Below are 20,886 nucleotides of genomic sequence, written 5' to 3'. Positions count from 1 at the left end.
AGGCGCGACCATAAGCTGCTCCGCATCTAAAAAACCTTGGTTGATTCCTCTGTCATAGGAATCGGTAAAACACGAAAATGAAATGTGCAGCAAAACCTGCAGCTGAGCATGATTTGTGGGTCGGCGGATGTCTTGTGCGTGTGTTTGGCGAGTGACGTCCTGCTGGCGGGTCACTTCGGCAAAGGCGTACTGGGGTCATTTCCATGAAGGATATGACGTCAGCGAAATCTTGGTGTATACCGGTATAAAGCACTGTTGTGTTAAAATATAAAACCCGAAAACGAACAACCCTAAGTATAACGTACTCTTTAGTACTAAAGGTTCCTTCCCCGCAAAAAGACCCTGCGTGCAGGGGTGCACCCTTTACAGGCCGCTTGTTCCGTTCTACTGGCGTCACTTCCGTGACTGATATGACGCCGGTGAAATCATTGTGTATCCGGGAACAAAACACTTTCGTGTTAAGAGACCACATGGTGAAAATACAACCTGCGACGAAGCTTCGTATACACGGGCATTTTTGTTGTTCGTCTCCATCAGAAAAACATCATCTTAGCCGGTAATGAATCGTACGAAACCATGCCTATGCCTTAGCCGTTGAACCACTACGGTGGGTGAGCTCGGCGATTATTTCGTGTTCGAGAGTGAGGTCCCCTGCTGTGCTCCCACTACCCTGCATGGTGGCACTGCGAAAGGCGTTGTACTGCGTCAGAGGTCGCGAGATTTCCGCCAGCAGGGACAGCATTCCCGATGAAGGTGAAATTGCAAAATGGTCGTGCCGTTCCCTTTTTGGCCGATTTCCAATAGCTCCGGTAGGTATTAATTACTCTGCAACGTTAACCAACCGCTATTCCGGTGCGTGAGTTATTCAAGTCATTGGGTTTAACGTGCCGAAGCTACACCAGAGCTGTGAGATGCATTAGACCACAACCCGTGCTACTCAATAACGGGCTGTGGTGTTGTGAGCTTCTCCCTTTCTTGTGCCTTCTTTTCGATTCCTGCGAGATCTGCATTCATTAGGCCCCAGACAACCGGAAGAGTCAATGTTTTTTTAAGCCCTCGGCTCTCCGACTGCCGCCCCATGCTTGGGTGCAAATATATCGATTCTCGGAATCAAAGCCTTCTGATCGCACGGCCGTCAGAAGGAAAGCGAGGCCCATGGTAAATAACAAAATACTCGCTCAGCCAGTGCAAAAGGATATCCACTGCAACAACAAAAAGTGAAAACTTTTCAGCCTGTCTCCTCCGCTTTCTATTAGTAGAGCCAGACGACAGCGATCCTTCGTCTGGAACAGACCACGCACTTTATTTCCACCTGTGTAAAGTACGCACTTTACAAATAGATGAGGGCGCCAGAATATAATATCATAATGCCTCAGAGTGTTTTCGCTAAAGAATATTGTCCTCCGGAATGAAGCAGGCTTCACTCAATCCTCTTTTTTTTTTTTTTTTGCATGCGCAGCATACCAAAATAACGCCAAAGGATGTCAGGACGCTACCGCCTCTCACATAATTAGCTTACCTTTGTTCATTACAGCTCTTATGGCCTTTCGTCAATTTGTGCGCGTGATAGTAGTGACATTATTAATGTCACGCCGAAACCCCGCCAAAGAGCGCCCCTGGCGAAAGCTTCAACAACCCGTGCGAGTCGCCTCCCTCTACCCTAATATGACGGCCACGATGACGGCGGCCGCCGTATTAGGCCTGCGCTTCAGGAGGTACAGAAAATAGGTGATCAAAAAAAAACTAGCTCAGTGCCTTAACGTCGCTGATGTTAACAACGAAGCTTCCTGGTGTTCCCTAATCGCAAGTCAAAGCTTCATAGAGCTTCTCAAAACCATGGAATCTATTCCCGTTCGCGGCAACTCATTTTTGCCGTGTTCCAGTGTTCGCGCCATCTACTGGAACCTTTTGTTACTTTTTTACTTGAGTTGTAACACTGCCACAAGAGGACGCAGCGAGCGCTTTTGATTTTTTCACGGCGTATTTTTTTTATTTGATTGCTATCGCAAGAATCACGGAGTCATGCACTTTTAATTAAAAGAACAATGCAAATATCGCTTAAATATGCATCCAATGTAATATTGATGTACTAGCTATTGTAAGTGTTCCGCTGTTCCGCGTATCGTCCCTCGAAATATTGTATTTCCTTGACTTTGTATCTAATCAGATACCTGGGATGTTGTATGCCCGCTTCCTGTATGGGTTTGCAGAAGACCTACAGTACTGATAAATAAATAAATAAACAATATGTTTAATGTTTTCTTTTTGCTCAACTATGTTGTCAAGTGCAAACACTGCCACCGGATTTAGTAGTTTAGGAAAGCTCTGCCTGTATAAGCGTCTTGTTCAAGTGTTATTTTCACTTGCTACATGTGTGCTTGGCGCTTGCTCTCCTGTTTGCTAAGCTATGCCCTCTCCACATCACTGTGACCAGGTTACCACACGTTGTCCCACAAAACCCTCGGACAAGAACAGCTTCGCTGTAAAGAGTTGTACTTGCGCGAGTCGGGGAGCGTGAGCCCGGAATAGAGCGTAGGGAAGTGGAAACAGCAGTGCCGGAGAGGGTCGGGGGAGGGTTCTGAGAAAGGAATACGCAGCGCGCGCTGGGCCATGGCGAGGCTAGCGAGCGGAACGGGCCTCAGACGGTGCTGTCCAGATTTACCGTCAACTGGTGGCAGGAGCAGAGCTGCAAAGGTCAACACAAAGTTCAACAGAAGATCAACGGGATGCTGCTCCTGGCGGTGGCAAGCGAGCGGAACGAACTTGGCCGTCCAGGGGGCTGGTCAAGTGGGGACGGGCACGGCCGCAAAGTTCAACAGCAGATCAACAGAAGGTCCGACTCGGCTCTCACCTTCACATTCTTAGTAATTCATAAGCACCTCCCGTTAATTTTATCCCCATGCCAGAGAAAATCAACAAGAACGTGGAGCATGTGGATGTCAAAAATGTATTAAGCAGCAATGAAAAACAAGGGCGACTCGACATTCAATAACTGGGACATTCCTGTATCTGTACTTGCGCGCCAACAGTCAGCGAGAAATTACGTCGGCAGCCATGATGCTCAAGTTACCGACTACACTACGAACAACAACGTCAGAAAAGGAAACAATGGGGTCTTTGCCTTGCATTGCAAATCTTGCGGGTGCAAACCTCAGTTGGACACGTGAGAGGTGATAGGAAGAAGCGGAAACTAAACTACGCGAGAAATAATTCAAGCACACGAAATTTAAAGGCAGGGCAGTAAACGCGTAAGCCGGGCGGCAGTCGCGTTGTTCAAAAAATTGAGATTTCCTTTCCAACACGTGCTGTGCATCGGGTATGACTTAATTTGGCGTCTGTATAGATTGCGCCAAGTGCGCGAACGCGTGTTGATGTGGTGGTGTGATATCAGAGATCATACGTCTTCTTTCTGTTGCTGTTTTTGTTCTTTTTTTTAATGATTTTACTGGTGTTAACATGAAAAGTGCTTATAAAAGTTGCATGGTTTCTCTTACTAAACTCAGTTGGAAGTCAGCGCTCGTCCCGTCGTCTTTCTGTGTCCTTGTTTCTATTCGCTCTGTAGCTATTTATTTTTCAAAACTATCACGTAACTAGGCTTTCTCGGCTCACCACCATATTTTCATGACTAACTCATCTAAAGCTATTGGATGTACTGCGAAGTATTTTCGCATAGCTACAATTAAAATCAGGCGGTATTTTTTTTACGCTCAGGGCAGCGCGTGAAGCTGAACAACTTAGGTTTTAACCGAAACACCCAACCGTAGGTAGATTTTTGTTTCAGCTCTGCTCGAAGACACGTGACACCACGTTGGCTGAGAAATACACAACAAAACCTCTAGCTCGTATCCTCTGTTTCTCTCCCGCTTTTTAGCGACGTCAAAGAGGGCGTCACCATGCAAAAAGGCGAGAGCCGCTGGGCACGGCCCAGCTGACGCTCCCGTGTGTTGCTGCCACGTATGCGAAGGTGCAGAATACATCTGCGCCACAGTGGCGATGCGTAAAATTGTCAACCCGCTTGCACCGAAGCCGATATCGATAATAAAATCGAGGTGGTGCTGTGTCGAGGTGTATATGCGCGTACTAGGGACGGTAGCTCTCCCGTTCAACCGCACATATCTTTTGACTGCTCATGTACACAGAAGTCTGCCTCATTGCGGCCAGAGGGGAACATTTCGTCGCAATCAAATCAAAAGCCACCGCTAGCCAGCCTCTTTGTGCTTACTAGTCAAAGCCTGAACCTTTATAGCTGCATTTGTTCTGAAAGCGTTGCAAGGCACATTTATTTTTCATATACCCGTGCCCACTTGCGTGCACAGTTTCAGTCAGTACAAGAGGGAGCTGAAGAAGCCGCCCAAGAAAACCTGTGTTGGCAGAGGGGGAGGGAGGACAGGCAAGGAAACCGATCTTGCCTGTAATTCTATGACGACCAGCCATATTTACTTCCTGTCGCAAGCTCTACACAGCGATTGCGCCACTTGGACTTGGTGGGCATGGTTAAAGGCGCTAATCGGATATTTTACAATACCAATGAAGAACAGTGAAACGTAACAAAATAATGGGAAGATTATTTAAACTGCGCCCATGCGTTTTGGAGTCTGCAAACATTTGATTTTTTTTCGCGTCAAATGTACTACTGCGTACTCCACTGCATGTCCCTATTGTACTGTTCTCATTTTCTTCCAGAGAAGCTTATAGAAACGTACCGCTGCTATCGTTTTATCATTCCTGATTTATTACGACGTATACCGCAAAGCGAAAAACTGTATGAAGCGGTGAACTTACCCTTTTCTAAGTTCTTTTTATATATTCTGCGTTAATAAACAACCGCTGCTGCAGCATTCTTTACATCTGTATTCAGGGAACTTTTCTTTCTGCATTGGATAATTTGTACATTTAATGTCCCTTTACCAGTTTCCAGAAATATGGAAGGCTGTCGAAAAGAGATATTTTGCCAGATAACACAAATATTCTAGACCGCCCTGCCAATTATTCTTGAACTGTAAGCATCGCAGACAGAAGCCTGCAGTGCAAAAATAAAAAAAAACAAGAAAAGAACATCACGATTATAACGTTGAACTACATCCCTGAAAGGTATCATTCTTTGATCAATTTCGTGCCGGTCGTATGACAAGGAAAGACAACATCCACGTGCATATCCGCGCCAGACTTCCTGCACAATCATAGGTTTGTTTATATATTTTTTCATATTGGATTTTAGAAATTCTCAGAAAATTTTGAAAGCTTTCCGGATTTGTTCGAAGAGTACCCCACTTCGAACACTCCCTCTAGCGCACAGAGAAGAATAAATTGCATCCGATCGTCTGTTTCCGTCCTCACGACTCAAGCGGAAACCCAATCTCAGGCTCAGCGAAGCGATGCGAACGAGGATCAAGTATAAGTACAATCTCGCTGCACAATGCGCGTCTACGCGAAACTTTACAAGAAACCTGGTTCGGAGTGCCGCAATCCCCATAGGGGAGTGTGTAGCCCATCGCTCCACTCGGCACTGCTTTGTTCCTTTCATTAGTCTGGCCTTTTTTCTCGCTCAACGGTTGAAACAGACACACAGATTTCGCACCAATGATCCCTGGTTGGTTTAATTTAGAATGTGTGCGGAAAACCTAACACCAAAAGGAGGACAAACGGCTTTTCAATAGCATCCCAACCTCGCGGTACTTCCGGTTTGTTTGTTTGTTTATTTATTTATTTATTTATTTATTTATTTATTTATTTATTTATTTATTTATTTATTTATTTATTTATTTATTTATTTATTTATTTATTTATTTATTTATTATAACCTCCCAGCCAAAGCCGTTAGAGAGCTAAGTGGTGTTAAATTACAACCGAACGAACAAAAGAAATAAGAAAATACAGTAGAATATTAGCTGAGAGAGAGAGAGAGAACGATTTTCAATTAAACTGGCGATGTAAGCCGTACCAAGGTGCCTGGCTTGCCTGGCCAGATTAACGCAGTGACGATGATTATAAAGCTGACGAGGTGCACATATTGTGATAACACAACGTAACTAAACCGTAACATAAATGCGCACCTCAAAGGGGAAAATAAACATTGGAAAGTTCCTGTTTATACAACTTTAGCAAAATATTTGCGAAGGGCTGGTTATCGATGGTAAGCGCAGTGTCCGAAGGAAGGTGATTGATTCCCTCGACGAGAAGGTGATTGATTCCCTCGACGAGAAGGTGATTGATTCCCTCGACGACTAGAGCGGGGAAAACAAAGACGAGGGAAGAAAAGGCTCAAGGTTGCCAACGCTGATTCCAAGTCTGTAGTTGTCCGTACGACGGTAATCAGGCTTAGAGGCAAATTGCTTGCGCCGAGCGGGAGGATAACAAAGGTTATGAAAAAAGTTAACCGGGAGATTTCGCGGTGCATCGACAAGGATAGAACGCTAGACAGCCATGGTTCAATTATGGTAGCACATAATAAATATAGCAAAATTATTTTGAACTACTTTCGAACCCACTGGTGCTTTGCAGAGCAGTAATCTATAGAGGATGGCGTTTAAAACTAGTTACGACGTAAGCATCCTACATGCGGTCATTTTTGATTATAAGTCTGGTGTGAAAGTTTCAGGTGAAATTAGTGGTGATGTGCATGTCAAGGTATTTGGGCGATGTCAGTGATCCTAATTCTACACCGTTAAAACAAGAAGTGGCGAACAAGTGTTGGTTCGGGAAATACTCATCGTAGTAATTTGCTAGTGTTAAGTTCAGTAATCATTCTTTAGACCAATTAGCGATAGCATTAATGTCGGACTGTAATAGGCTAATCTCAATATCGGCAGTTGTGTCGCGAAAATGACACAGTCATCTACCAAATAAAGGAACTTAAGATTTTAAGAGGGGGGAAGGGTGGGGGGGGGAGTCAATAGAGATATTTAGGATTGCGGCTAGCCTACGCTACGCTACCGGCGGCGGGTACCGGGTCCCGACTGGGCATGTGCGCATTCGTTCCAGTGCCCGCCTCGCCGTGCCTGCGCGCATGCGCAATAGGGTCTCGGTACCCGCCGCCGGTAGCGTATACGCTATAGTAATGATACCAAAATAACCTATTGATGAGATAAAGAACCATTTTCAGCGTTGGGGTAGAAAACACAGCTTATATAGACAATAGTGTACGGATACATAAACAAAGTGCTTGGAGTGAAGAAAGTTGACTCATAGATGGCTGTTGCAGGGGCAAAAAGGTAACCGCGTAGCGATTGAATGTTGGGTTGATCGTTGTAGTTTAGTATTTCAGGCTCCTTCACTCAACTTACCAAGTATCGCCCTCAAATAGAGTAAAATTGAAAGAATAGCTGCAGTGGCGCTTTACTTGGTGAACGCAGTCGCGCAAATCTCCAGAACATGTTTAGCCCGTGCCATTTGCCCGTTTCTTTTACCCCGTGCATGCTGTGGTGCACTCCCGACGGCCGGTGTGCACGTGGTGGCCGCGTGTCCTCGGCGTGGCCTCGAATCTGCAGTCTCCAGCGCTCCGTGTGAGCTTCTGTTCTCACGGTAGGGTGAATGAGGATGGCTTGCTCTGATTTCCCAAATGTTTAATTGCTTCTGAGCTTTGTCCGCTATGACCTCGAGCGGCCCGGGTAACGCTTCCTCTCTTCTCTCACGCTCCACCGCGAGCTCCTCCGTGGCTTCCCCGGCACATCATTTCCACCTCCCCCTTCGGCTTTCGCTTGCCTCTTCCATTCCTGCAGCCTACCGCCCCATCTCCCTGTTTTCGCAGACGAGTCACTCGTGCTCTCACAGAGGAAAAATAAACGGGAAGAAATAATCAGGCGAACAAAATGGGACATCAGAGACTCTCGTCCACAGGGCCGCACACACTTGCATTGTGTACCGATGTGGGCCGGCCTCATTTTTTCCGTGCAAGCTCTGTGACTACGCCGACGCAACAAGACGGCGCTTGTAATGCTAACTAACGCACAGCGCATCGGCAAAGCGACGCGACAGAAAACGAGAAGGAACGATCACATGCCAGTGCCACGCGGCCACTCGCCTTGCAGACGCAAAGCTCCGAGAGAACAAGCCTGCGTTGGCGTCACAGGTGCTGCCAGCCAACTGCGTTGTTCTTGTTAGCTGTGCTCGCAGAGCGCCCCTAGCCGAAGTCTGGGGTGCTCAATGAGTAGACGAGAAAATCGGCTGGGAGGAAGAAGCCAACAGATTTAGCCCATGCAGCGATGCGCAATGCGTCAAAAAGGATGCACTTAATAGAGCTCTCTCCTTTTCCACGGCTGTGGCTTTCTTCTTCTCTGCCCAAGTTGCCTGGCCTTGTCCACTGACCAAGTGCGGGCCAATCCTACAAAATTAGCCGGGCCCAGCTACACTCGTAACCCGGCTCTTACGCACAGGCTCCTGCATACACACATTTTCCATATAGTAGTAGGACCGGCAAAAATAAATCCAGAATTAATATCCTTTTTGAAGGCGAACGATTAAAATACCCCAACTTGGACAGGGATGGCAATACAAGCAGCCTGCATTGTCACCGCATTCTTTTGCCATTTCGAAGTCCTGCGCACAGATGAATTTGTCGAGCTCGTGCTTCCCGTGTTGCTGTGCTTACTAGGCCGTAATGTTTAGGTCTCATCTCCACACGACGAGTCATTTAATTTAACCTATATTCCGCCTATAAATCACCGCCCATAAAGTTCTCACAGCCCGCCACAACGGAAGGCGCGGACAACATATGTGCGGGTTGCCGCAGTCGTCAGACCTGCAAATGACGCTGCTTGCGTCGCCAGACGGGGCCTCGGCCTCGGTGGAGTGAGGTCGAAGGATATCGAAACATTGAGATAAAAAGTAAAACCACAACATCGGGAACATTAAATTTGAATATTAAGTAGAATGAGGCTCAGATGGTCGGGTGCATCAAATACGCGCCGGTCACTGCCGCAGCGTCAAGCGTGCGAGCGTGCCGAAATTTCGTCCGGTGCTTGCCCCCTTCCTGTTCCCAGGCGAGCACCGCGTGGCGTCCAAATCTCCGCGCTAATTATGCGTCGGGTCAGAGAAAGTCCACTCACCCGACAAGAGCCCCCCGCGAGCTGTGCTGCAATTCTCCAGAGCTGCCCAGTCGCATTTACGATGCGAGAGCGAGCTCTTTAACGTGGCCACGTCTAAGTACTCGCTGTCAAACTTGGCTGAGTGCCTACGGCTCTCCGAACGGAATTCAGAATCGTGTAGGCATTCCGCGAGGGGACCAGTCGGACAGCTCGTTCTCACCCAGCCGTCCGAAAGATGGAGGAAATACAGCCTTGTAGACTCACCCCAAACCGTCATTCTTGGCGGGTCATTCGCAGATGCGAAAAGGAGCTGTATAAGTATAAACGTCTAGAAATAGCATTTCTTGGCTAGCCACCAAAGGAATAGCCTTCTATGTTTAACTGCCTCGTCGGGATAATGCGTAGCACCCTGTCAGAGACGTCGCTTTTTTTCGATCACTGAAACGTAAACCACAATTTTGAAACACCGAGATATGCAAATGGTTAAATGGATCACGAAACATTTATCATTCGCATCAGTATAGATCCAAATAAACCGTGTTGCCTTCTGAACTAACCACAAAAATTCTGTTGGGGAAATAAGAGTTAATGACAACGTTTCGTTATACGTGCAGCGCCGAGATTTGTTTGACATAGCATGTTCGGTCGGCTCTTAGGGCTGCTGTCTCACCTAACACAACCAGCACCATAGAAGCAGTAAGGATATCGTTATTTTTTTGTCAACGGATTTCGTTTTTTATTGTCTCGCTTTTGCGGCTGTGAATGCTCCTCTGGCTGAACAATTGCAGGGCTAACCCCTGTTTGGAGGAGTTTAGCAGGTGGGATATGTGTGACACATGCACGCGATCTCGAACGTAGTTTCCTCACATAGACTCCCTCTCTCTCTCTCTCCTCACTCTCGCTCTACTTCTCTCCCTCACACACACATAAACACATAAACAAACACTCGTGACACGGTCCGTAACTGTCATTTCACCCTTCTTCAAGGTTTCTGGATAAGAGGACGTTATCTCTAGCCCCCCGTCAATACCACTACTCACACTTAAGGGGGCGCATGCGTGCTCGCAAGAACATAAAAACTATGTACGTACATAGCTTGACTTTGGTTCGAAGATCACAACGACGCCGTACCGTGTGGAAATGGTTAGACAGGAAGCAATACCCATTGGCCAAAAAAATTGGCGAAGAGCAGACAGTTGCTAACAACATGAAACAGGATAGCAGAAAACAGGGGCCGTGAAGACAAAATGACCGTTGACGTTTTTGAAAGAACTAGGCTGTGGGGCTACATATACTTATGAATAAATCTAAGGTAATGATGAATAAACATGCCGAAAGCGCACTGTTCCGCATATGTAAAGAAACGCAAGAACGAGTAAAATAAAATAACTACCTCGGTCAGGTCGTCTGTGCTGATCCCATGACGAGAAATATATCCGGTGCAGTTAGGTATGGGCCAGGGTGCACTCGGCAAGGACACCCTAATAATGAAAAGTAAGCAACGTGTATCACTGAAAAGGAGAATATACAGCCAATGCGTCCTGCCGGTGATGACATATGGAGCAGAAACTTGGCGCCTCACTAAAAACCCTGAAAGCAAACTTAGGTCGGCTGGAGGGGCCATTGAACAAATAATGATCGGAGTAACACTTACAGACAGGAAGCGAGCTTCCTGGATCAGAGAACAAACTAGAGTATAAGATATCGCAGTTCAAATAAAGACAAAGAAATCTACTTGTGCTGGCGACGTAGTTCGGCGAAATGGCGATCGGTGGACTATCAGGGTGACAGAGTGGGTACCGAGAGACGGAGTCTAGAGGGGAAGGCCAATTACTCGATGGGGGGACGGAGTGGTCGATGGGAGAGCCCTTCACTTGGGGGTCTGATGACGATGATGGTGATGATGATGAGGCTTTGGTAATTCTCGCAACTTCTTTCCAGCGCCCCGCAAGTGGTTTTCTTCTGGGGCGACAAAAAATAAGAAATACTGAGAATATTTCATTTTTCGGACTACACAACGACAATGGTTGCGTAACACGGGGAGCACTAAAAACACCATTATCAATGTGCTGACTATGCAGTAGTACTCGAGCAATGCAATCAAACGGAACTAGACGCGCAACTGAAATTGCAGCCGCGCTTCCTAGCGGTGGCTCAGATCGGCGGCCACCCGTTGCGCAAACAAGTTCCTGTGAGGTCGCAATGACGCGGCGAGAAAGTGGCCGGCAACTCACCGCTATTTCGTGTGTTTATTTCATAGCTAGATTGCTACTTTTGAAGATTGTGATTGTTGCTGGGATAAAGCAGTCTTTTGGATGAACCATACATTCGGCAGGAACGTCGCAGGTTTGATAACCCAAAGCACGTGGACAGGGAGTGATAAAAGAGAACAATAATGTTAAAATACTTTTTGAGCAGGAGCGGCGAATTCAACGGACGAGGATGATAACGCATTAGCAAAAATATAAGTTCATCGACGGTGTTTGCTTGAAAGGGGAAAACTGAAATGATCCTATTCATGCGGTTACGGATGCTGTCGGCCCCTCTTCCGTGTATCAGTTTACTTAATTACGTTTCTCAAAAAAAAGTGAACGCAGCTACCTGCAATTTCTGAATTTCTAGGAACCGACTAAATAAAAATAACAAAACTGTTGACGCTCAGTAGAACGGTATTGATACGTGTTTCTTGGGTGGGTAACCTGAGTGTCAAACATTTATTCTGCGGTAAAAAAGGCGTTTCCGGTGTGCAACTCGGACATTAACTTCTTATGTTCCGTGGGATATTGCACTAATCAGGAATAGCTTTCAAACCATAATTAAAACGTTCTTGTTGACATTTTAGCGACCTATAGCATTTAACGGGATTTTTTTTTTTTGTATTCGTTTCACTTGTTATGCGCCTCAGTGGATTACGTTCTTCGCGCGCTAGTAGCATAGGCTGGCCAGCAGCTTTCTTTCAGTCTTAGGGGGAGGGGGGGGGGGGGGCAGCGACATGTTGAGGGACAGCCACAGATATTACCTCCCACACTTTCTTCTATTCTGAGATGCCGGTACTGCGTGTTATTATTTTCATAAAAACCAGATAGGGGCTCTATGAAAGAAAATTCATTCTAGTTCTACCTGTTTTTTATTACAACAAAAAATTCGTTAAGCCTTTCGTTCGTCCTTTTTATATGCTGCCATACGCGTGGGTACGAGCGAGAGTAATTTCATTAGCGTTCACGGTGAAAACGCTGGACTTTCGGCGATATTCGCTCACTTAGCATAGGACACAACCCGATGCTCTCCGCTCTGCTACCCACGTGCCTATATGACTCGTCTCGACCGGCAAAGAAGGAAACAGGAAACAGCGGCAGGCTTAACGAAAAAGACATTTATCCTAAAGGCAGCGCACACGTATACACACAAAACACAGCAAACCAATCCACCTAACCTGACAACAACCTTCCAAACAGTCTACACTAAATTATCTACACTCACTTCTAACACTTGTCCCCTAGAAAAAACTACAATGTCCTCGGACGAGAGTTCACAAGGCCTACCTAAGACGTGGAGGCTGACGTGTCGGAGGCTTGTGGGCAGAATCTGCGGTGGCAGCTGGGAACCACAGGAAGCAGGACCCGCATTCGGGAGCGTTGCCATTGTGGGGGCCGTCGTAGCGGAGGACCATGGCTCGACGCCGCTGCAGGGGCCGCCGAGGCGTCGAGGAGACTGGAGCCCAGGCTTGCGAAGCGACGTCGGTGCACTGGCCGCGTCACCGCTAGCTTGGCCGTCCAGGAACCTTGTCCCTGGATCTCCCTCCTCCGGCTGCCTTCCCCCTGCTTACATACTCTCGCCGTGACTCCGCGGCACTAGCGGATCGGGCTCTTCCCTTATCTGGCTTCTTCATTTGAGGCCGCTGCTCCTTGTGCTGGGCGCTCCCCGATTCGGCCGTTTCGCGGCGCGAAATTAAATTCTCTCGTCTTTAAGTTGCCCCTGACTTGCGACTATATTAAAGGATTGTGCTCGACTCACGACAGTGGCGCCGCGTCCGGGTGACCTCGCCTTGGGGCTCGCAAGAGCGAATCGGCGTCTAGGACTCCGACTGCAGTAGCGGTGCTTTAAGAACGAGACCAAAAAGGATACAGATAGAAACAGCACCATTTGCTATTTGAAAGGAATTCACGCAAGCACAGGATGCGACAGTGTTGATACGCAAAACAATCCACACCCCGGCTGAATTCGCCACTCGCAAACGAAGACTAGCGTATAGCACACACTGCACGCCCCACACGAAAATAGGTATCGTGGCTTCACCGCGCCTCCCTTTGGATGGCTTTCCCTCGCGGCTGAGGTGTCCCGGTGCACGGCCGGACAGGAGGAGCGGCGAGCGCGCATGAAAGTGCGCGCCCGCCGCTCCTCCAGCCCGGCCGTGCCCGGTGCTACTCGCCTCGAGGGAAGGCAGGCGGCGTGTCGTTACACTTTGCTGTCTACTCATTCGGCTGCTTTGCATCCCGAAAATGTGGTCACCCAGTCCGCTCATTTTCCCGCGCACCAGGTCGCCACTTACCAGCGGATTCCTAATCGCGCTCGTCACGCCGCGCCTCAAGTGTGTGCAGGGCGGGTCACGGCGATGACTGGCGAGGAGCATGAAGCTGGTGAGCGTTAGGCAATGCTTTAGGAATTAAACCATGCAACAACGACCGGGAACGGCAGCAACACCGCGGACGTTCCTGCGCCCTTGAAGCTCGAAGTCGTCGGTTCCTCGGATTGCGAATCAGCTTCCGCCAGTGAGCCGAGTGCGCAAAACGGGTGCTCCGTAATATGCGTTACTAGAGAAGGCTGAAATTACGAGCCGGCAACGTTTCTCCACCCGCCTCAGTGGCTCAGGGGCTAAGGCGTTGGGCTGCTGAGCCTATAGGGACGGGAGTTCAACCCTGGGCGCAGTGGCAGCTTTTTCGATGGAGGCGAAAAGCGAAAACACCCGTGTGAAGAGATTCCGAGAGATTGAACAGCTGCAACATCGGCCACACAACGTCTTGTGATCTTCGTTTTTCTTATCGGGACGACACAGTAGATGTCTTCTTTTGGGGGGTGTTGGTGACGTCGCTCTTGATAGTCGCGACTGTTAATGTCTCGAGCAGCGCGCGGTCGCTTACGTCCGCGCCCTGCTCACGTTCCCCACACCAGGCTGCGCTGAGCGCGGGATCGAATTCCACACCAAAAATGGCGCCTAAACCCACTACCGCATAAAATGGCGCTGCAGCTCCGTTTTGAAAATTGTGGCCGAAACACTTTACTTGGGAACTATCATGCCGTGCCGGCATTCAAATTGTAACCTTGTTCGTCACGGTTTTCTTTTTTATTCAAGCGTATTTCAACGTCTTGGGAATTTGACATTTCAAGAAGTAACTTTAGCATATGTATTACGCACCCACGTTCCAGTGAACGTGTTATGAACGTTCGTTTGAATATTTTTTGCTGGTGTATCAAGCAACACCCGAGATAATTCGCCAGAAGACAATTAAGGGCTATCACGCACAGTAAATATGGGTCAACAGTGACAGCTTCGCTTGGTCAGTTTCTGTTGAAACAAAATCGATAATAATTCCTTACACGAAATTAGTCTGTTTTTACCCCACATTTTCCAAAAGAGCGAAGCAAGCCACTATGACTGTTATCTGGCCAACTTAAAGGCTTTCGTTTTGTTCATATCCTTTCCATCACCGCTGCGCCAATCAGATTTGAAAGAGAAACGTGCTGGTTCTGCCATTTTTAACATAACGTTCGTCTAATATTCCGGAAGTAGCAGTACTGTTACAGCCGTCCGTAGCAATCGCGGCGGCCGTGAGCAGCTACGTACGTTCATTGATTGATTGATTATAAGGTTTTAACGTGCCGACGCTACGCAGGCGATGAGGCACGCCGTAGTGCGGAGGCCTCCGGATTGATTTTGACCACGTGGGGTCTTTAACGTGCGCCGAAATCTCGAACACACGGGCGCTTTCGCTTTCCGCCTCCAGCGACACGTACGTTCAATTTCATTATTTGTTCATTTACGTTGCCTAAAAAGCACCACTAGAAATAATTCCATAAGCCAGTCCTTCTTTCCGGAACTTAAAAAAAAACACGCACACAAACGGAGATATCCCTTCACATTTCGTTCACCCTTCGGAGTAATAAAGCGGGATCAAAGCCCCTTTCTTTTTGTTATATGCAAAGCCTGCAAAAAAAAAGATAAAAAAAGCTTCAACCTCAGTCTACTGCTTCCAATTGTTCAAACAGTCTATTCCTACAGGCGCTGCCAGCAAAGAAGAATAGATAAGGGGATAAGAGGCTGCGCCGCACGCTGAAAGAAACACCCAAGCCCGACCACGCCTGGGAGTGGCCGCAGGGCGTTTGTTGACTCGTTTAGCCGCAACTGCTCCTCCCACCGCAGCGATCCGTGGGTGCGATGGAAGTAGGCACGTAAGTCACGTTCGGACCGACCCACGCGAAAATACAGCCCCTCCACTACGTCCCCCACCGTTTCGACAGAGTGCTTGTCTGGCGCCGGTTTGGATTCCTGATCCACGTTCGGAAAACACGCCCCAGTCCCGGAAAGATCACAATCGTTCGCTTTCCAAAAAAAAAAAAAGACAGACAACAGGACGAGCGGCCGCCCTTTAAACCCCTATATCGGCAAAACAAAGGGTACCTAATTTGCGAACATTCGTGATGAATTTAAATGCCATTCGAAAGCGGTGAAATGTCAGCTCGCGCCTACTTAGTGGCGTCCTCTGAAACCAAGCGAGCACGTGCGAACGCCAGTTTAGGAATACTCTCTAATTCTAACTAACGTCGCCTTTGTTTGTTGTTGCTTGGATGCGCAAAGGATACAAAATTTGTCCACTATTAATCTGCAGGCCAAAAGATCGTAGGCGCATTATTTTAATTTGGGGGTATTGAGAAATTCGCTCAAAACTTTCGAACTTCTAAGCTTCGCTGTGCAATAAAAAAAATGGGGAGGGGGGGGGGGAGGGGGGGGAGGGTGGTATAAGCCTCCACATTAGCAGCGTTCACGCTATCCGTGGAAAGTTACTTTACGAATGAGATCCTTGCACCGTGCGTTTTTTTCCTGTACTTTCAAGAACATACTGTGAATTTATTACCTGAACGAAAGCAAAAAGCCATTTTCTTGCTCACAGGTTATAGAAGAAGACTGATAAAGTAAAACTGGCTCAAAAAGTTATATTGGGTTATGGCTGCTGGGTAAGAAACTTTGGTATCGTTGGAAAGTTTGGTACTCAGCACTTCTTACTGCCGTCATTAGAGCAGCCACACATACGCTGATTAAAATAAGTACATTAATTCGTGGTATATGGGTAATATAATGGTGAAGATAAGGAGCTGGGCGTGTCACGCGGACTAAATATCAGATTAGTATTTGCCTGTAACGAGATGCCATCAAAAGAAAAATAGTCGGGAATTGAAGGAACGCCCCGAGCCAACACGACGAGACGCACCACGCCTGGAGTTAAGACACGCCCCTTTGTGCATCGCCGGAGCGACACGCGCGATTTATCGGCGATAATAACGTGGGTGATGTCCATTCCCCGAAATCAGTGGGGCGGGGAGTCTGGCAGCCGTCCGTTTCAATAATGTGGCTGAACGTTTACTGTTATCTTTGCGACAAGTGCATGTTTGTACATTAAATAGTAGCTATCATTACCCAGCTCTGTGACAGAAAGCGTCGGTGGACAATCTCAGCGGACGTCAAGGCTTGCAGGGAGACGAGCACGTAGCTACAGCGTACGCCAGATAGCGCTGTATTGGTACGTGCCCTACACCGTGGCAGCTGTGACGCGAGAAGTGTGATGGAGTCCGGAATTTATTGACGTTTCGTTCCTTTCATCACCATTAACCCTGCCTCATTAACCCTGCCCCCTGCCTCTACGCGTACAAAGAGTTTATAGAGGGTCGTTTCATGAAGGTAACCCGTGTTTTAAGTGAGCTCATTTTTACAGCGAAGCTCTTAGTTTCTAGTTGGTCGGAAAACTTCGTGTCGTAAACAAAAAACCCTGGCAGTTCTCGCTTGAGACGTCAAGCGCATGCGTCAGGCTAACCAGGAATGCAGCACAGAGCTCAGTATTCGTTTAAAAAGAAACCACAAACAAGCATCGAAGCCGCGTTGTGGATGATAACGCGCCTGTAAACAATGGGACTCCCTCAAAGCATTCTGACGGGCTAGTTGGTCTGACACGATGGAAATAAAATCGCGCTAAGGACGGGACGACAGAAGGAGACACACCACACAGCGCAGACTAACAAACTGAGTTGATTTCCACGCGCATATATACTACTATCAAGTAGACACGTGGAACCAAGAGAAGTTTAAAATACAAAATTAAAATTACACGCAAAAAAGTAATAAATAATATTTTAATAAATAATAAAAAAACAACCACCCCGCGCGCGCACGTGAAATTGCGCGAGCGGGGGTGTTTGCATTAGTGTTGCTTCAATATCGTTGTTGGGCAAAAAAATCGCGTTTCTTGATGGTGTTTAATCTGGTTGAGACGGCATGTGTTATGGTGAAAGTGTGCGTTTTAATTTTCATTATTATTATTATTATTTATTATTTTTGTGAGTGTGATTTTAATTTTGTATTTTAAACTTCTCTTGGTTCTACGTGTCTACTTGATGGTAGTATATATGTGCGTGGAAATGAGCTCAGTTTGTTAGTCTGCACGGTGTGGTGTGTCTTCTTCTGTCGTCCCGTCCTTGTAGCGCGATTTTATTTTCATAATGGGACTCCCACCATGTGTTCCTGATAAGGATTATCTCTGCAGATTATGTTTGGAGGCTAGGAAGGACTAGTGTCACTAAATAGAGCAGCTCTTTCCCAAGACGCCGAGCGCATGAGTGAGGTTAGGCAGGACCCAGCGCTTGTCGCCAGAGAAGCCGAGCGCAAGCGACGAGCCCGCCGAGACAACGAGAAACACTTCATACACTCCAACATCAGCCATTGTAGCGGTTGACACCAGCTTCGCTGGGCATCCCCTTTCGCAGGGTGGGATGGCGACCATTTTTTTCTTACTTCGTCGTTAGTGCTGGTTTAACTATTCTCGCATTGTTTATCTAATTAGGTATTGGTTTCCAAATTATTTTCATTACTTTTATCCAACTTCAATAAAGTGTAATAACGTACATACATTATTTCTCCATAACAACTGCACCACTGGCTTCATTTTTTTTTTTTTTTTTTGGCTGCTATGGGCTGATCAGCACAAAAAAATCGTGTACAACGTTTCGCTGTCTTCACTTTTGCTCAAAAGGAGTATTAAGGCGTGATCATAAGTGTTCTACAAAACAAAACCATCTTGAGTTTTTTTGCCGCATAGGTCGCAGCCTGGATTCTTTAGGAGAAAGAAATCCGGCGCAAAATAGGTATGGACCGGGGTGCACTCGACAAGCACTCCCAAATAATGAAAAGTTAGCTGCCACTATCACACAAACGAAAAATTCTACAACCAGTGCATACTGCCGGTAATGACACACGGAGCTGAAACTTGACTAAACAACTGGAACGCAAACTTAGATCGACTCAACAGGCCGTGGAACGAATAATGATAGGGGCATCACTGAGGGACAGGAAACGAGCAACCTGGATAAGGGAACAAACTCGAGTACATGATATCATAGTTGCAGTAAAGAAAAAAATGGACTTGGGCTGGCCTTGCAGTGAGACGAACCGACAACCGGTGGACAATTAGGGTGACAGAAAGGGTGCACCAAGAGATGGGTACAGAAGAAGGGGAAGGCCAGTAACGCGATGGAGGGATGAAATAGGGAAATTCGGTAGCCAACAGTGCACTCGAGAAGCGCAGGACAGGGGTGGTTGGAAGTCAATGGGCGAGGCCTTCGTCCTGCAGTGGACCTGAGTATAGTGAACTAGAATACTTCCCTATAACCTGAGTAGGCTGCTGCTGCTGCTGATGATGATGATGATGATGGAGCTTTGCATAGGACCGATAAACGCACATACACCCGATTGTGATGTTGAATCTTTGCATTCTGCACAACGAAGGCTTTAAATGGCTGAAACTGCGTTTTAAAACGACATTCACTGCAACCTTTTTTTCCTAAAATCCACTGATATTTTGAACTTTCTACAAACTCATTTGCTTCTTCATTCTTGTCCTGTGTAAACTAAGTCACACTTTAGGGGCTTGTTAGGACTGGGTAAACTAACTCGGCCTTCCTGCAAGACAAAAGCACAGTGAACAAGTTCGAAGAAAAGATCTTGCCAACCGATTCCTTTTGCTGGGACCGTCGTCCTTACGTGTCACACCATTAGGCAGGGATCGGATAGTCAGAAAGATGCGGAGTACAAAGTAGCATAAATTGATGGGAACTTGTTTTTCACGCAAAAAAAAGCCCAAATACGTAGGGATGAAGGTTTTATAAGCCCTCCCCAAAACAACAACGAAACGGATTGAAAAAAGCAAGCAAAGCGAGGACGTCGCTGTAAAGGACAAGAACCTACAGTAGCTCCGAGAGTGACGGTCCTCGAGGGCTCGAAGTTCTCACCACTCAGCCGAACCACGCCCGTTGAGAGAAAAAAGGCGCACGGTTTCGGGGGACTCATTAGGGCGTGTACGAAAGGAAACAGAGTCGCCTGGCCCGGCGAACACAGAGCTCCCGGGGCAGCAACAACCGTCGCCTTAACTTTGTTACCCGCTCACTCTCCCGCCGTTCACCGTTCTCACCTGGAACCCGGCAGGGCGTCGTTGCAGCCTGGTTGCGCACGGCTCGAAAAGTTTACCCCGAAGGCGACGCAGACAAGAGTTTTCGACGAGCCCTTGGCGAGAGTAATGTAGCGCCTCTTGACGGCGGCCGACGAGGCAAGCATGACAAGGGCGCCGACGTCTATCCGGGAGCGTTCCGACGAGCACGCAGTCCCTTCTGCTTGAAATATGCATCGCCACGAGAGAGAAAAGGCACGTTGAGCAGCGGAAATGCGGCAACCTTAGTGCGAATGAAAGCGAGCAACTGCAGCGCCCGTTCATCAGCCGGAAGAGTGATCCGTCGCACGGTGGACGCATCTCACAGCGTTCACTGCGTGCACACACAAGCAAGAGCTGCGTGCCAGCTGAGGGCTCCTCCCTAACAAAATTATAAGCTTTGGAGACTCTTGGTATAAGCCTTCCGAACGTACATATTACGCCAAGAGAACAGCAGGGCGGCAGCAGTTCAGCAGTTGTAGCAGGACATAAAATAAACGTCCCTGCTGTAGTGAAATACTGTAATAACGTGTTCAAGGATACTGCCACAATGCGACTGTTTCGTTCATCAGCAACAAGTAGTTACAGCAGAGTGGAGAACCCGTCCGGTAACGTGCCGATACACGGCCGATGGGCGTGCGCCTGCGCACAGCCAGTCTCACCGCCTCTGCGCGCGCTCACTGGCGTGTACCGCTTGCCCTGTAGCGAGACCGGTTCTCCGCTCTGCTATCGCTATCTACTGATAAACGAATCTAGCAAAGGACAGTTGGCCAGATCAGTACCCTTGACAAACGATGGATCATCGCTGTTGAACCGATACAGAGCACCAGCTCCCCAGTTCATTATTTGACATTTTTGTTTCGTAGTTAATGACAGACAGCGCCACGATGAGTATATTAGTGCACAAGGTTAGCCCCTCAGTAGTTCGATGCCCTTACGGGGATGTAGTAAAAAAATAGTGGTTGATTCCTCTGTCAAAGGATGCGGTAAAACACGAAAGTGAAATATGCAGCGAAATCTGCGGCTGAGCATTATTTTCGGGTCGGCGGCTGTCTTGTGGGTGTGCTTGGTGAGCGACGTCCTGCTGACGGGTCGCTTCGGCAAAGGTATGCTGGCGT

The 20,886-nt window shown here is 47.7% G+C and overlaps 1 protein-coding gene and 1 long non-coding RNA gene across 2 annotated transcripts in view; one reads left to right on the top strand and one right to left on the bottom strand.

The window, feature by feature from the left end:
* Positions 1–20,886, top strand: part of LOC144178183 (uncharacterized) — a 209,049-nt gene that overhangs the window by 108,288 nt on the left and 79,875 nt on the right. The window lies entirely within an intron of this gene.
* Positions 12,402–20,346, bottom strand: LOC144180263 (uncharacterized). Its single transcript, XR_013324356.1, has 2 exons — positions 19,754–20,346; positions 12,402–13,121 (listed from the first exon to the last, which is right to left on the bottom strand). It is a non-coding gene; the product is annotated as an uncharacterized LOC144180263 (long non-coding RNA).

Source organism: Haemaphysalis longicornis, unplaced genomic scaffold, assembly GCF_048455015.1.
Source record: "Haemaphysalis longicornis isolate Haplotype H1 unplaced genomic scaffold, Haemaphysalis longicornis Haplotype H1 scaffold_4, whole genome shotgun sequence".
In the NCBI taxonomy this organism is placed as follows: domain Eukaryota; kingdom Metazoa; phylum Arthropoda; class Arachnida; order Ixodida; family Ixodidae; genus Haemaphysalis; species Haemaphysalis longicornis.
Note: the sequence above shows the minus strand (reverse complement) of the source record. Positions and strands in the feature narration are given on the sequence as shown.